The 18073-nt window shown below is 46.9% G+C and overlaps 1 long non-coding RNA gene across 3 annotated transcripts in view; it reads right to left on the bottom strand.

Moving 5' to 3' along the window:
• The window catches only part of LOC111842992 (uncharacterized), a 124034-nt gene that overhangs the window by 34201 nt on the left and 71760 nt on the right, over positions 1–18073 (bottom strand). For 2 of the 3 annotated variants that reach the window (XR_011984280.1, XR_002838036.2), the window contains exons 3-6: positions 17873–17994; positions 6507–6591; positions 6024–6141; positions 1825–2205 (exon numbers count right to left, since the gene is read on the bottom strand). This is a non-coding gene — a long non-coding RNA (uncharacterized lncRNA). Of the gene's footprint in view, positions 1–1824; positions 2206–6023; positions 6142–6506; positions 6592–17872; positions 17995–18073 lie in introns of those variants that run through there. The other variant, XR_002838037.2, reaches the window with a different exon arrangement.

The raw sequence follows: 18073 nt of genomic DNA, 5'->3' as shown, positions 1-18073 counted from the left end.
TGCAGACCATAAACTAAGACAAAATAATGAAAATAGACAATTAATAATGTAGATTTAAGTATGAGTAGTGCTGCAAATCATGGCTGGATTGTGGACCGGGCTAATGAGGCTTCAGGGCCTTGGAGCACTAGTGACTGTGAGTCACAAAATTCATAGTGCAAGCTAAACACTACGACCTTCAAATACAGTTCGAGTTCACTACTAGGGCCCTCTGCATATACAGCAAGAGAGACCACTGGGGCCCCAGGGCCATGAGACATATACAGCACAATTAAGCCATCAGGGGCCCCAGGCCCCTCAGCAAAAACAGTGCAAGTTAACCACCAGGGGCCTCCAGGGCCTTGTGTATTTACAGCAGCAGGTCACCACCAGTCACCCGGGCCCCGGGAAAATACAGTGAGTGTCAGGGGGCTCAGTAGCTATAGCAGAGTTGACCATCAGGGCTCCAGGGCCTCTCGATATACACAGTGAAAGTTAACGACAAGGGCCCCGGGCATGCAGAGAGCAAACTATCAATCAGGCCCCTGCCCCCCCCGGCACATACGATGTGAGAATCCAGACCCATTACATGCTATGTGCACTGCAGCTGTATGTCCCCCATCCCCAGGGGGGGCTTCCAGAAAGCAGGGGCCTCACAGGACTACAATCTGACCCAGGTACAAGTCCGATAGATAAGTACTGCCTAGAACCAGCTTCCCAAACAAATACAAATGAATAATGTCATCCAATAAGTATAGATGTGCATGTGCATGCAAAAGGACAGCAGAAATATGCAAGGAGTCCAAGTATGTGCAGATAGTGTGTAGGCAGAGGTCCAGAGATGCACAAATATTGCGGAAATGAAGCATGACTTCTGCTCTCCGTGCTTCACTTGATGAAGCATTTGATTTTTCAGAGCTGTTATTCCACATCCATAATGTGGCCAGTTGCACTCGACGAGGGACACGTTGCCCAGAATGCATTGCTGCGCAGTCCTCTTTGCAGAGACCCCCTGCAGGTCCAGGTTCCCAAGCCAAGGACACGGGGCCCGTGATTGGGGCCCAGCCACAGTGGCACGGTGCGATGATGGCCGGAGCGGCCAAGAAAACTCATAAAATGCCAGCGCTACGTTTTATTGGTGTGGCCATCGGAAGAAAGACAGCAAGGTATCTAGACTCAGTGTGTTATGATGCTGCACTTATCACCGGCAGGGTGCCAGTTCAAATCCCAGTGTCAATGGAGTAAGCAAGGCCCTTAGTCGCTCCAGGGATTGTCTGACCCTGCTTTCTCAAAACGTGATTGGCTGTCTGTGCCCCTTGGCCTTGACCCAGCCACCCAAGTCCTGTGTTTTCCTGACTTTTATCTGTCTCAGGGAAGTGATACATGGAAGCATCCCCTTTGTTACCATTAGCTAGCCATACTGTGTTCATCCCCATGTCTATAAACTCTGTAGCCATGCTTTCCATGTAACCATATCTCTGTTACATTATTTGGCTCCCTGTCCAAATGCATTAGAAGTTATGTATAATGCGAACATGATACAGGGACCTATGAGGGCAGAGGTGGCTTTGCATTTCGCCTGTTCTAAAGTCCATAAGAAATGGCCTGTAAAAAAAATATTAATATAGCTGTGAATATTGATGCCTGTGAATTTAGAATGGGAGGCCATAAAAGTTCATGTAGGTGTAATGGCCCAGTGTCCTAATACTTTTGTCCATGTAGAGTATTTACATATTTCCTCCACACCCCAGACAGCAGCATTAAATGATATACAGAGGAATGGAGGAGAACATATGTCATGATTACAAAATAGAATAGAATAGAATAGAATAGAATAGAGATACTTTATTCATCGCCATGGGGAAATTGTTCGCCTACCAAGGTGTTAAGAACCTTGCTCAGGGGTCCAATAGCGTTACCAGTCTTCTGTCCGCACGGTATTTATATTATATATGATAACAAATATATATGTGTATACGTGTATGTACACACAAACAGATACTGGAAATAAGATTGAAGTGGCTCAATCTTCCTTTGGTCGGTCCCAAAACAGCCCCAAGATTTTAGCACTCCTTTATTTCTGAAGAAGCGGTAAAGCGCACCATAGTGCTCACAATGTGCTCTGGCTATCCGTCACGGTGTGTTCCCCGTCCGGCGGTGGGATGGGCGCCCACAGGTCCTCGGTGAAGCACGCCGAACCACGTGAGGCAGTGATGTCAGCCCTTCCTGGTGGGAGGACAGATTTATTAGCCCCGAAGCCTGGAGCCTCTCCCAGGAACAATAATGATAAACACGTGTTTAGGATTTCGTTCCACCATCCCTACATTCCAGCACCGTCAAACTTATGAATCATACAAATGAGGAGAAAAAGCTTCTCTTAGCCGAGCCGTCACTCGATACGGTCTCCCGACGCACGGGAATGCCAGAATCTCTCATGGGGTTTATCTTCAGTTGGGACTTGTCACTTCTTCCGGTCGAGTGATCGCTGTAATGCCACTTAGAGGACAGATCATTTCTTTTAAGGTTTTTGGGGAAAGACATTCTCAGGCTTTCTAACTGTGCTATATATGTAATGGGATTCGTATATAAAAGAAAAACATAGCTATACTTCACAATTTAATTAAACAAGATGGAATACACCATGTTTTTCCATCTTGTGAGGGACAGTCTTTCTTCCCAAACCCCGGCACTTCACCTTACAGTATATACCAGGGGCGCACAAACTGCCGGTTGATCTCAGCCAAATTCCAGGTCGATTGCAGTAGATGATTAATGGATAATGCTTCACTTCATCGTTGGCCATGTCGTTACCGACAAGAGGGAGACCCCCCCGCCAAGTCGGCAGGAAAATATACCAAGGGGGACTGCACTCCCACATCCCAACTCCCCCCCGGTCAGCTGAAAATTTTGGGTGCCCCTGTCTTTTGTACACTGATGGTCTAAGTGCTGTATACTACAATGTAAGTGACCAATGTTGTTAAATTGTAGCAATTCAGTAATTATTCTATAATTAATAATAATTCTAATGGATAATAATAATTGTTATTCTCTTCTGGATCTGATATGAATTTATTTGATAAAATTACTTGAAAATAGGCACATTATTCGCTGCTGTAGGTAGATTGGTGTATCCAAATTGGCCCTGTAGTTGTGTGTGTGTGAGTGTGTCCACCCTGTGGTGTGTTGGCGCCCGCCCAGGGTTGGTTCCTGCCTGTGCCCATTGTCCCAGGGATAGGCTCCGGTCCCCCCCGCGACCCCAGTTGGGATCCAGTGGTTTCAGAAAATGGATGGATGGATGGATGGATCCCCTACTGTACGTGTCAATACATCTCGAACAACTTACTCAAGGGTACAATAACCCCCTCCCCCACCCCCCCACAAAGATTTCAGCCAGCGGTGGGTTCAACATCGGAGAATTTTTTGCAGACCGTAGCTAAGCTGCATACATTATAATCTAGCAAAATTAAAATAAACACAGTGCCATTTTTAAACTGATGCTGTGGATTTCCTGCACACGGCTTTCATTTTAAACTCAGAGCAGCTTTTTAAAAACAATAAAAATCTCTGACTGCTAATACTCTGCCAGGTTATTTCCATATTCACCCCAAAATGACTGTGCTGGACACACAGTGACAGAGGAGGGAGCCTGAAATTACACAGCAGACTGTGATTAAATGCCAGCCAACTCTCAGACTATCTCGCCGATCAAAGTCCAGCCTGAACCTGACTTTACAAACGCACACCCGCCTGGCACCAAAAACAAATGAACCTGAATCGCTGAATCCTTCAACCACAGTGAGTCACACTTCCTGCTGGGAATGCTGGATTGCGGCATATGCCGTTATCACTACGCACGGAAAATCTCCCCGGAAGCCTGGTGTGTGGAGTCACGTTCAAATGGTCATAACAAGGAATTTCATGTTTTTTTTTTGTTTTTACATGAAATTTAATGTTTCCATATGAAAATGCACAAGGAATACGTGCATTCTGAACGACTGTCTGAATGGAGGATGGTGCCTTCCTGTGCTGCATTGCGATCTACATCCAATACACTGTACCGCCTACATCTTCAGAATCATAAATTATGGCTACGTTAGTTTCCTGGAAATGTATGCCAATGATATGTTTGGGTAGATTTGTGGAATGCATTTACAACAGTTTGGTAAGAGCAACTCACAAGTCAATGCATAATAACTTACATCAAAATGAATGCAGTGTTTCCTATTCTGGTTTTAGCATAGTACTGCGTAGTCTAGTGCAGTGTTGGTCCTTCAACAATGGTCCTTGGAGACCCACAGACGGTGCACGTTTTTACTCCCTCCCAGTTCCCAGTACAAAAATGTGGACTGTCTGGCAGGGAGCTGGAAGGGAGCAAAAACTTGGACCATCTGTGGGTTGGAAAGCTGCACTAGGCTATGAACAGTACTCATAACCACATTTAATTATACTATATATAATTATATAATATCCTCATAATACTGCACTGGATGACTGCTTTGAATATGGATGGATATATTAAATGATATATTTATATTATATAAATAAATAGCTAAATAGAACTGGATTAATTAAATTGTTTTCAAATACACAAGCAGCAAGCATCTGTCTATATGGATCCGCTAAGATGAATGAAAACAAACACCGGTGCAAAGACAGTGAGATGGACGTGGCACTTGGTGGGAGGAAAGCCAGGCGTGAGAAGATAGAAACGCAGAAGCAGCTGGATCCCTTGTGCAAAGCAAATAAAAACCCAAAGACCGGTGATGAAGGCGCCAAGGCCGACTGGGAGAAAAAGTCGGCTTGCTGCCACTCTGTGAATAATCAGCCAGTGTTTATAACCGTTCCCCTGAAGTGGCGACATGAAGGACGAGGAGGCCGGCCTGTCACTGATATTCCCACCTATTATTTCCAGACCAGCACCTGAGAAAAGTCATGTTCAGGTTTCCCCATATTGCCAGACAGAGTTATCTTCCTTTTTTTTTGCGATTCCTGGTGGCAAACAGAGGCAGCTAACTATTAATAATACACTATATTGAAAAATGGCGTGACTGGATTGCAGCAGGACGGGGAGATGTTAAATGCCAGGCTGTCAGTACACTGAGAGCATGTTTCTGTGAACAATGGCAACGGGGAGATCAGCAGCCCCATCGTGTTTCCTCCACGGATGCTTCTTGTTCTGCCTGCATCACTGCACGACGCATGTCTAGCCAAAGCTTCCGTGCGGGGGGGGGGGGGAGGGGCGGAGTCTGCAACACATACCCACTGTGGCGCAAGTGTGCCTAGCCTGCATCGTGCCCTGTCTGGTAGGGAATATGTGGAGTTACTCTGTGTCTGTGTATTGCATGTGTGTTTATTCTGATCCCGTGGAGATTGGAAAGGAAGTAAAAGCTCCATTTCTCAGGACGCAGGAATCCGAGTCCGGCGGGGCAGAGACGTGCACAGCTGATTGCTACAGAGCTGCGTCGTCTGACAGCTTAACAACGCTGCAAATGGAAATGGCTCATCCTTCAGCTTCTCCAAGTTGACCAGGCTCCATCTAAGACCTGCTGCGAGATGTTCTCTGCCTTCCTGCCATGTCATTTGACTAGGCTATCTACCATGCTACCTTTGCCAAACGATTACAGCCAATCATTGTCAAGCAGATAGTGCACATGGTGTTCTGCTGCTCTGTGCCATTCATACATTTCATGCTAGCATGCTTAGTAAAGTGATGGAAGAATGTTTACGTTAGTAGCATATGCAGTTTCTACTGGCAAACCACTGGTCCGGCCACATAGTGGTTAATCTGGACCTTCTGTGGAATCATTCGGGGCAATATGCTGTGAAAGGCCTGAGGCAGCCTAGATCACAGATGCACGGAGTCTCCTTCCCTCAGCTCCGAAGCCAGCGGGTAGCTGCAATGGAGAGTCTTGCTCACCCAGGGAGGGTTAGGGTTAGGGTTAGGTTTAGGGTTAGGCCTGCAAAGCAGCAACTCTCTGAGATCATCAGGAGATCTTTCTTGGCTCTGGAGTCAGCGTGAAGTTGGAATAGAGAGTCTCACTCACCCCTGGAGGAGGCCTGGAGCTGGAAGGGAAGATCTCTCGCAACTCTGGAGCTCGCCTAGAGCTGCAGCTCAACCACTGAGGACGCTCCAGAGCCAAGAAACCCGGACCACTGGCAGGCCTACAGCGATGCAAATAACCATCAGCACATCGCTATTTCCTGCCGAGCCCAGGACTCCGTGGGTGACGATTTGTGCATTTGATGCTGTGCGATTGATTAAACACTAACAAACTGCAGCACCATGCGTCCCATATGCTAAGCGTCCCTGAATGAGTTACATAAAACTTAATGTGTGCCAGAGATGTCGATAAGCTTGATTTTCAATTAAAAAGCACTTGGAAAAGTGAATGGAGCTCATGTGGGCCTTCAAATCTAGGTAATATTTTACTTACGTCCTTTAAAGAAGCAGCTACTTTTCAAACATTTGAATGCTCAGAAAATGTGTATGCAGACATGCAATCAATCCAAGCACCCAATCTGCTTACCTACTATAGTGTTGCAATGAACTTGGGGGTTCACCCAGGAAGTCTGAAGAACAAGGCAGTGAAAGAACCTGGATGGGACTCCAATCTGAAAAAAAATATCGATACGAAGCAACATAAGAATATGCTGCCAGGGAAATTACATATGTGTGTCTCTCCTAATGCATATGAAGCACTGACTGCTGCCCTCTATGAACCTCTTGGTAACTACAGCACGTCTACATGCTGACAGCCCTTCATTTGGGGCGATCGGATACAGAATCTTCACACTGACTTTTGGCAGCCCGCATAACCTCCTGAGAGGCCGGAGGGGGGATGGCACACGGAGTCTTGTCTTAGTGCATCCCTAAAGACCCTATCAGCAGAACGGCCGCAGAATGTTCCATAAATTCAACAGTTTCCCTATGTGTTACACAGCGCCGCAGCGTAATACTCAGTGGAGAACTGAGGGTGGTGTTTCACCTACACAGCATATCTCACTTATCCCATTGCTGACCAGACCAAGGCAGCATTGATCCACTTTCCACAGACCCCGCAGCAGACAGATGGATGTGTAATCCGGCATGTCGTTTCTACACAGTTGCAGTTTTGTGGCTTTTAATCTCTGATTGTTTTTTTTTTAAAGCTTTGTCCTGACTAGTTCTACCTTGATAAACCCTGCATATCATTTATGTATTTTTTCTTAGGGGGGTGGGTAAGAATTTGATTGTATATCCACACAAATTACTGCGTAAATAAATCAAGTTCTGTAGCTTAATGATTTCTGCACCGCTAAAGAACCTGACTTGTAAAAACTTAATTGAACTGGATATTTTTATTTTTTCAGCAAAGCTGAAACAGGTAGTGGAATAGCTGGCATATATTACACATATTTGAAAGTTAATTTGATTCTGTCCCAGTTATAAGTCATTTATATACAAGTACAAAGTAACGATACAATGTCACTTTATAGATGCAGAAAGATGGTAACACTGTAAACCCCCAGCCAGTTTAAGTCGTTGTTGCTTTGCAAAGTGACCAAAGTGTGTGTTCCTCCTTGTCAAAATGCTCAAAATATCTTTTTTTTAAGGATTTATAGGACATTCAATTCCAATATAAAACTTCCAGTAGGACAAGAAACACAGACTCACTGAGAATTAACCCCCCTGGGCTGTCAAATTAAGCAGCATGCTTGCAATGATCCCCTCCAGCACTCTCCCAAAATTTCACTCCCTCACCCTCCTGTTGACGGAATTTAAAATAGAACACACAATAATCTCTTATGCAAGTCTTCCCGACCTGTGTCTCAGCAAAGATGTGGTAGGGCTGACCTTTTTTTAACCCTCCAAACTATATCGCCCAGACTGTGTCCTCGTTTTTCATTTACGTTTTCCTGGCTGATGTTGACTAGCCACTATTAATAGATTTGCGACAATTTCCGGACCAAAATGACTGTGCAACATCAGACTCCCTGTGCACTTACGGCAGAACCAAGAATCCTAATTTACACTGTCAAATTGTAAGATTTACGGTGCTGGTGCTGCTTCTCACAGCAGGATGGACAGTGCTGCAGCAGCAGGGCAGGAGAGACGTCACAGGCAGAATAAAGCTCCGATGTTGTAATAACCTTGCCTGGCTCAGCAAGCTGAGGTGTTTATTCATTTCAGAATCAGAATCAGAATCAAATTGACTAACCATATGCAGCCCCAGCACAAGGAATTTATCTTGGTGTAACCAGCGAAGGTGGAAAGTTCAGGTCTAGAGAGTACAAATCCACACCAAGATTTTGTTTCAACCAGCCAGTTGAGTACTCTGTAAATGCGACTCTGTACACTTAACTGGTTGGTTGAAACAAAATCCTGGTCCGGATTTGTGTTTTCCAAAACTGAACTTTCTACCTCTGGTAATTGGTCACATTAACGTGAAATAAATCACAAAGAGAACATAACATAATGCATTAACCAACCAGCAACAAAGAGCGTACACAAGTGAGCAAAATGAGACAGTCGGACAAGGTGCAATGTGAAAATACACTACAGATATATTAAGGGAAAGGCGAAGGACTAAAATAGGTCATTATAACGGGGGTGTTTTAGTGAGACACCGACAATGGATGCTACTGTCTAGATTGGATGCTGGTTACTGTTTTCCAGATGCAAACGAAGCATGGTTTACACACTTGTCCAGGACCAAAACAATGGACAGTTATTCACATTTAAGTTTATTTGTGATTATCGCCATACAGCTTCCATAAAAAGGCAAACAAAAGCCGCCATGGTTTTTTGTTAAACGGAAGCTGTCACCAGAGGCTGAAACATCATTAACGTCTGCAAGACGGGGGAATACACACAAGTAGGGATCAGCGGGATGTGCAAACTCAATGCATTTGTTGCCGTACTTGTTGCCAAAACACTGATAAATAATCATGAACGTATATGGTTGTAACATGTAAACCCAGACTAAACCTGCTTGAGTGATGTGAGGTAAGATCCCCCAGTGAACTCCGTATTTGGTCCTGAATTTGCTTCTCATCCAATTTGCTTCAGTGTGTATTGCCATGGATACTGTACATTACTGTTACCTAGGAGTTTCACTGAGCTTGTGCTGGATAAATATGTACATGGAGGAGACTAAATCTGCTTGTTTTGTGAGAATTTTAAGGCAACAGATTGGACGCTCACTAAGGCTGTGATATTTTGCAAGTGTGAAATGGTTGCAGTCTGAGTAGATCGATTAATGATCATGATTATCATATGGTGCCTGACTAATTGCAAAGAAGGAAGAAAAAAAAATACCTGAAACAAATTTGAGCAACAAGGGTTAGCTGAAGTCTATGCTATGGGGGAGGACTATTCCTTTTAGCATAAATGAAGCAGCAGATTTTACAAGTACTTGTTCTGCAGTGGTCAACACCCTATTTAGTCGTTCTGTCTCTGCTGCTTCAAAGTAACAAAACACTGTTTACAGAACCGGCTTCAAGTCAAAAGTCAAAAAGTCTGTCAGGCTTAACACCCGGCAAAAGCCTTACTGAATAACGGTGAGCGTGGTTTTTACGAGGGTTTCTCCTTCTGCTAGACACATACGGGCAGGCCCAGAGGAGCCGAACAGACCGCTACCCAACAGGGCGAGCGAGTCGAACGGCATTTCCGTCTGTCAACGGGCCCAGCTTTCAGTGACATCTGTGAAATTAATTTGTGGCCCTTGATTTTCGAGAGCAGAGACGACGGTGGAGTAACATAGGCATCGGCTCCGCGATCAGCCTGTGGATGTAGGGACTAAGGTTTGATTAAGTGCTTAACTGTCATTGGTGACACACCACAGCACACAGGGCACAACAATGAAATGTGTCCTCTGCATTTACCCCATATGTGACATGGCAGCCAGGCCCTGTCTGATGCAGCGCAAAACCTGCAGGTGGCTTGGCTGCAGCTCACAAATCCAGCCTGAGTGGGGGGGTTACAGTTAGGGTTAGGCTTAGGGTTGGGGGGGGCTATAAGTATAGCTATAATTGCCCTTAAATGGCCATAAAGCTGTGTAATTGGGAAATTGTCAGAATACCTGCCGTCCCACCAGCCGTTATTAAGCCCAAAGGCCCCCTGCCACGCTGCCTCGCCAGCTACCCTGCCATGCCACGCCTCCAGCCATGCGGCCAGCCACACCGCTAGCAACCCAGCCAGCAGGCCCACTACACCTCGCCTCCAGTTACTCCACCACTCCACCCCTCCAGCCACCTCGCCATGCCTCCAGTTACTCCACCACTCCGCCCGGCCAGCCGCCTCGCCGTGCCTCCAGTTACTCCACCCCTCCAGCCACCTCGCCATGCCTCCAGTTACTCCACCCCTCCAGCCACCTCGCCATGCCTCCAGTTACTCCACCCCTCCAGCCACCTCGCCATGCCTCCAGTTACTCCACCACTCCGCCCGGCCAGCCGCCTCGCCGTGCCTCCAGTTAATCCACCCCACCAGCCGCCTCGCCACGGCTACAGCTACTCCACCATGCTGCCCTGCCAGCCATCCTGCCACACCGCCGCGCTAGCTGCCCTGACCAGCTGCCCCACCTTGACCGGCCGCCCCCCCATGCTATGCTTTGAGCTATTTCGCCACTTCTCCCCCTTAGCCACCCAGCCAGGCACACCGCCACGCCCCCAGCTACTCCACCATTCTGTCCCACCAGCCGCTCTTCCATATCGCCTCACTAGCCCCCGTGACCAGGTGACCCGCTACGCCACGCCCCCAGCCACTACACCAAACCGGCCCACCAGGCTGCTTCGCCAGCCACACCTCGACACGCCACCCCACCAGCCACTATCGGTCACACTGTGTCCAGGGCATCTGAGTCAGAGCGGTGCCTCCCGCAGGTTGACATGGGAGCATCCGTAGTAGTCAGTAATTGCTCGCAAAGTGAGAGGCGTCTCTCCTGCAGACAGTGTTAATTTCTCGGTGTGCCATGGTGTGAATTAAGCTTTGACAATTACTGGAAGTATGAACTGAAGATTTCATTAGAGAAAGAAAATACGACACTTACAATATCGTAGTGATATTGCTAAAATTCCTAACACACAAACGCACACACACACACAGAGGTTTGTAATCATTCATTTCTATGGGTCAGCCTTAACCATAAGTAACCAAACAAAATACATTTTTAGTTTGTTGATTGCATTCACAGATCTTTGTGGGGACCTGAAAAATAGTACCCACAACATCAAAAAACGGGATTCTATTACATTGTGTGAACCACAATGTAAAATAAATATAATCCACACACACACACACACACACACACACACACACACGACAAGCTAAAACTTTTCCAACCAGAAGCTTGGCTTGTGCTGAGCAAAAACCCCCACTGAGGTGCTTTATTCCAGCTGCCCTATTAGCTGCCTGCCACCCCGCCATGCTGCCTCTGCTGAGGCGCTCTCTTCCAACTGCCCTGCCACGTCACCCTGCCATGCTGCCTCTGCTGAGGCGCTCTCTTCCAACTGCCCTGCCACGTCACCCTGCCACGCTGCCTCTGCTGAGGCGCTCTCTTCCAATTGCCCTGCCACGCCGCCCCACCACCCTGCCTCTGCTGAGGCGCTGTCTTCCAGCCTCCCTGCCACTTCACCCCGCCGCGCTGCCTCTGCTGAGGCGCTCTCTTCCAGCCTCCCTGCCACGTCACCCCGCCGCGCTGCCTCTGCTGAGGCGCTCTCTTCCAGCCTCCCTGCCACACCACCCCACCACGCTGCCTCTGCTGAGGCGCTCTCTTCCAGCCTCCCTGCCACACCACCCCACCACCCCGCCTCTGCTGAGGCGCTCTCTTCCAGTCGCCCTGCCATGCCACCCTGCCACGCCACCGCCCCGCCTCCCCTGCTGAGGCACTCTCTTCCAGCCACCCTATTATCCGCCCCACCACACCTTCCCATCACCTCTCTTCCAGCCATCCCCCCACGCCGCCTCTACTGAGGCACTCTCCTCCAGAGGCTGCACTATACCTCTCCAGCATGGCCCAGGCTGACCCAGGCAGTGATGAAATAGCCGCTAGCTAACAGAAATATGTTCGGGGGGCGGGGTTGTGGGTTGCATCATGCTGCCCCAGAATGGAAGGGGACAAAAAAATATCCAGTGTAAGAAACATAACTGTTCTCAAAATTACGCCTGTAACATGCAGATGATGCCAGTGCTACTGAATACTGCAAGTACATTACATCTTCATGTTGTGCAAAATGCTATCTGATCATCAAGTACTCCTTTGTGTTCCCATATAATAATAACTACTTATAACAATTTCCCAAATTGACCGGCGATCTCTTTTGCACGCTACGAGGAATATAGCAATATTTTGAGCTCACTCTTTTACTTTCACAGTCCCATTTGTAACCAAATCAAGGCACCATTTGTAACATTTTATCCATGCACTAGAGAATAATATTAATATGCCAGGAGGAGAGCTGCTAAATTTAATCTCCTAGTGTTTTAAAGTGCTGTTACATCTTAAAAATAAAATCACAGGGATCGTCATATTAGTGCCACTATGATATCAGTGTAAAGTGGAATATTTTCCCAGTGCCTCTCCAATCTCCTTTGAATTCATTTCTAAAAGTGCAGAAGAAAAACGTGTTTATTCCGGAGGTCTTTAGGCCAGTGCCCTGGGACCTCCACAGATCAAGTTTTCGGCATTAATCAAGCGAAGCTTGGACACTAGGGGCCAATACAGGGGCGGGGCCACAGGGCCACTGGCCCCAGGTGAAAGCTGATTGGCCCCTCCACTGGCCTATCCCCAGTCACTCACAGATAAAAGAAAAAAATATCATTGACTAATGATAAGGTCAGCCCCTCTGTATGAATTATGGGCCCTCTTATGCCCCCCACCTTAAAAAAAAATCATAGAATTACCCCAGAAGGACACGGGTATTCCTGCTGTGGTCCTTGCAATGGGAGCGTGCCAAACAAGTCCAATGACTCATGTCCTGTCCAGTGTTGCCCCCTGACAAATATGACACTTTCTGGAACTGAAGAACCCTCTTTGTTTCTATGTCACCGGTTATCAAAGCTCTCAAAGTCAATCTAGAGCAAAGAGCATAGATGGTGATCGGCAACGCCATATGTTTGATGGATTTGTGAGAGAGTATTTGGAAAACACATGCAGGACAATACAACAGAGCCTCCATTGCCTAACCTTTAATCTTTTCATTCAAGATAGATATCTATTTTGGATATCTTCCTCAGAGACTCCAAAGAAAATTTCGTAATGGTTCATTTGCCTTATTTATGGAGTGACTGTTTTTCTAATTCATTTCTATGCATTTCCTGGGGCAAGTCTAGTCAAACATGCTTCTCAAGAAACTGAACCAGGAAATATCATATCTTTAAACCAAAACTGTTCTAATGGTTCGTAGTAACCGATCACCTGTGTGAAATAGCATGGGAAAAACCCAGAAATGCTCTGTGCAGAGCCAAAAAATAGATTTGTTGTAACAGTCAGTCACCCAGTGAGTGCAACTCCCCATGGGGTGAAAGACAGTGCAGTAGAGACAGATTTGTTTGTGTAATTTATTTTTGTTTTTCAAGTAGTCACGCATTCATTTCCTTATAAGGCAACCTGAACAGGAGGGGTCTCTTTGTCAGTGGACAAAGGGTGGGTCACAGGAAGTAGCTTTGTTGCTTCCAACTCAAGGCACTTCCTGTCACAGAAACAGGTGTTCCTCGGTGGATGGCCGGGAGAGCTGTGGCTGACAGATTAACGACAAATTCATGTTTGCTTATACATTACTATTAATCTTTTGTGCAGCATGTGAGTCTGTGCATCACAGTGTAGACCTCCATAAGGGTGTTAATATTTTATTATACATAATAACCACCCACGTGAAGAACTAAATACCCTTGATGCTGCAGACTGGAGTAGTCAAACGTCGTCGATTGTAGGAGCCAAGGCGCCTCATCCTCAGTCACTTGTGAGCGTGCACCCTCGAGATAACAAGCCTACCACAGACAGCAGGCTGCCGCCCCCACCACAAAGGCCTTCATTGTGACAGACTGTCAGGAAGCCCCCACACGTAGGAGGGAGCGTAATGACACGGCTGCACGTCTGTGATTGGACAGCAGGGTCTGACTCCTGGTTTAATGTCGACACGCACTGCTGTTTGTCCTCTGTAACTTTAGCAGTGGTGCATTGTGGTCGAACCCATGGCTACCTCTACACTAACACCACTTCTCGCTAAGAGCCCAACCAGTGTTCCCTGTGATAAACTGTCTACTTTAATCACCATATTGATCTGCGTCTTTCCTTTAAGATTCATTTCACTTTTAACACGCTAGTTTTTCCCCGTGTAAAACACCGACAGGCCTGTCGCAGATTATCAATTTAACTGTCATGCATTAAAAATCCTTTTTAATGGCGGGAGACAAAAATGTTTCAAGAGTCAGATGTGTCAGTCAGGATTCCACCTGGGTGGCTGATCTTCATTACAGGCAACGTGCACGATGGTGCCACCAGCAGGACACTTAAGACCAGAGGCGGACATTTCAGGTCCAGAAAGTAAAAATCCAAACCAGGATTTTGTTTCAACCAACCAGTTGAGCATAAAGAGCCACAGTCACAGAGTACTCAACTGGTTGGTTGAAACAAAATCCTGGTTTGGATTTTTACTTTCTGGACCTGAAATGTCCACCTCTGCTTAAGACGCAATTTTTCGAATATGACTGTGTCAGGCTTTACACCAGCCACGTCTACAAAGGGGAAGCCAAGCTGGAAGGGCTCGGGACAGACACTGCCAAGCCCCAGTGCAGGGCGGCAATAAAACAGTGAACTCCATTTTACCCCTGGCTTCAGCTGGTCATTTCGCAGGCTGGGAATTTGCCATGAGCCACAGAAAGCATTCCGCGATCATCGCGCAAGCAAAAAGACTAACGCGAAGTCTGCGTTCGATGTCTGGGCACAGGTACGATGGACTCATGCCCAGGAACTCGAAAAACCAATTTTTGGTCACGCATGTAATTGTGCAACAAACAAGGCAAAAGTTCCATTACAATATCTGAGGAAAATGTCCTTCCAGCCACTGCAACCACTACATCTCCTACTGGGACATGCTTCAAAGCAGCTACTACACATCTCCTTCTGGGACATGCTCCAAAGCAGCCACTACACATCTCCTACTGGGACATGCTCCAAAGCAGCTACTACACATCTCCTACTGGGACATGCTCCAAAGCAGCTACTACACATCTCCTACTGGGACATGCTCCAAAGCAGCTACTACACATCTCCTACTGGGACATGCTCCAAAGCAGCTACTACACATCTCCTACTGGGACATGCTTCAAAGCAGCTACTACACATCTCTTACTGGGACATGCTCCAAAGCAGCTACTACACATCTCCTACTGGGACATGCTCCAAAGCAGCTACTACACATCTCCTACTGGGACATGCTCCAAAGCAGCTACTACACATCTCCTACTGGGACATGCTTCAAAGCGGCTACTACACATCTCTTACTGGGACATGCTCCAAAGCAGCTACTACACATCTCCTACTGGGACATGCTTCGAAGCAGCTACTACACATCTCCTACTGGGACATGCTCCAAAGCAGCTACTACACATCTCCTACTGGGACATGCTCCGAAGCAGCTACTACACATCTCCTACTGGAACATGCTTCAAAGCAGCTACTACACATCTCTTACTGGGACATGCTCCAAAGCAGCTACTACACATCTCCTACTGGGGCATGCTCCAAAGCAGCTACTACACATCTCCTACTGGGACATGCTCCAAAGCAGCTACTACACATCTCCTACTGGGACATGCTCCAAAGCAGCTACTACACATCTCTTACTGGGACATGCTCCAAAGCAGCTACTACACATCTCCTACTGGGACATGCTCCAAAGCAGCTACTACACATCTCCTACTGGGACATGCTCCAAAGCAGCTACTACACATCTCATACTAGGACATGCTCCAAAGCAGCTACTACACATCTCCTACTGGGACATGCTCCAAAGCAGCTACTACATATCTCCTACTGGGGCATGCTCCAAAGCAGCTACTACACATCTCATACTAGGACATGCTCCAAAGCAGCTACTACAATCTCCTACTGGGACATGCTCCAAAGCAGCTACTACACATCTCCTACTAGGACATACTCCAAAGCAGCCACTACACATCTCCGACTGGGACCTGCTCCAAAGCAGCCACTACACATCTCCTACTGGGACATGCTCCAAAGCAGCAACTACACATCTCATACTAGGACATGCTCCAAAGCAGCTACTACAATCTCCTATTGGGACATGCTCCAAAGCAGCTACTACACATCTCCTACTAGGACATACTCCAAAGCAGCCACTACACATCTCCGACTGGGACCTGCTCCAAAGCAGCTACTACACATCTCCTACTGGGACATGCTCCAAAGCAGCTACTACACATCTCCTACTGGGACATGCTCCAAAGCAGCTACTACTGCTCCTACTCCTATCACTCTGCACGCTTAAAATACAATCAAAGCCTGCTTGGGCCAACAACCCAGAGAGACGTTTCCTGCAGGCCACTGGCTTCCCATCACCCCCCCCCCCCCCCGCCCCACGCACCTCTCTGGATGTACTGCACCGTCTTTGCATCCACGTGGGTTGAGGTGGTTCCCCCGGAGGCATGGACGGACTCACGGGAACAGTCACTAGAGCACAGCACGTCCTGCAGCTACCCGTAATGTCTTGACTTTCAGAATAGCCCGAATTAGGCAACCAAAACAAGCATTTTCATTGCGATTTCAGCAGTTTAGCCTTGACCCGTCTTCAGTGCGTTAACCCAGAGACGTCTCCAGTGGTTGGGGTGGAATGTAGACAGCAAAGGGCTTGAAGAGTTTCAGGGCCCATTTGGCAGCGCGGTTTGAAGAGCAGGCTGCCCGAATTGGGCAGCACTGTGTGACCATGGAGTGACTGCTGTTTACTTTGCAGCTTGGAAATTTAATTCCATTCAACGTATTTTTATGTAGCACCCTATTGAAAGTACTTGCTGCGAAATGCTTAATGTAGGTTGTCACAACAACATTATTAGACGAGAAAAATAATTAAAAATTAGAAATTGGTGCTAGAAAGCCAGAACCAGAAGGTGGAAAAGACAAACAGGATGTTTTTCATTAACTGATGATGCCATGGTTATTATCATGTGCTTCCAATACTGTTGTTTTTTTTTGGCTAGCAGCATGCTATTCATCTATCGAAATGATATTCCTCATAAAGATAATATCGGCTGACACAAGTGTGCTGCAGAAAAGTTCATCGCTTGCATAAAACTGCTAGCAAAATATATTGCCAGGACGCTGCCAAACTGAGTGAAACAGAAATCATAAAATAGGATCAAAACCGATAGCTCTGTTTGCTGTTGGTTCTCATTGGGTATTACATTCTTGAACTGCATATTCATATCAGGCCAAAGCATGTGGTGAGGTCTTGGAGGGGCGCTTTCGTGCTCACAGCTGCGGCAGAGCGTCTCCCTGCGACCTGTGAATTTGATAAAACATCCCGCATCATTTACCCTTTGTCATTCCCACAGCCCCCCTCTGAAAAAAAATAAAAAATAATAATAAAATTCAGAGAGGCACTCCAGGGGTGGAATGCAGACCAGAGGGTTACCATTATTCATACACACTCGTTCAGCGAAGAAAATGTTATGATATGAAAAAGACCGCAATGTAAAAATATCAAACCGTGCCAAGAGAGCAGAACGGGATTGGGCTGGTTGTTTACTTTTTGTGGAGCAGCGGCTTTTTGAAGGTTTCACATTTTACCCTAAATGACACTGTCAGATGCATTAATCCTCTAAACTGTGAAGAGATGCACAGGTTATTAAATTGATGGGGCTCCCCCTGAAGGTACAGTCTGGCCGGGCGCTGCGTACCTGTCTTGGACATTCCTCTTCCGTGATGTGTGAGGGCTTTAGTTTGTTTTCCATCCTCGGTTTGCCCATTTAACGAGACACTCCTTTCACTGGGATACTCGCGCTGAATTTTTCATTTAACACTGTAAAGTAGGTCAAAGGAAACAAAGCATATTTAATTTCAAAACAACGAGTGGGGTGAATGGGGGGGGGAAACACTGC

Source organism: Paramormyrops kingsleyae, chromosome 19 (genome assembly GCF_048594095.1).
Source record: "Paramormyrops kingsleyae isolate MSU_618 chromosome 19, PKINGS_0.4, whole genome shotgun sequence".
Classification (NCBI taxonomy): Eukaryota; Metazoa; Chordata; class Actinopteri; order Osteoglossiformes; family Mormyridae; genus Paramormyrops; species Paramormyrops kingsleyae.
This window is presented reverse-complemented; position numbering and strand designations above follow the sequence as displayed.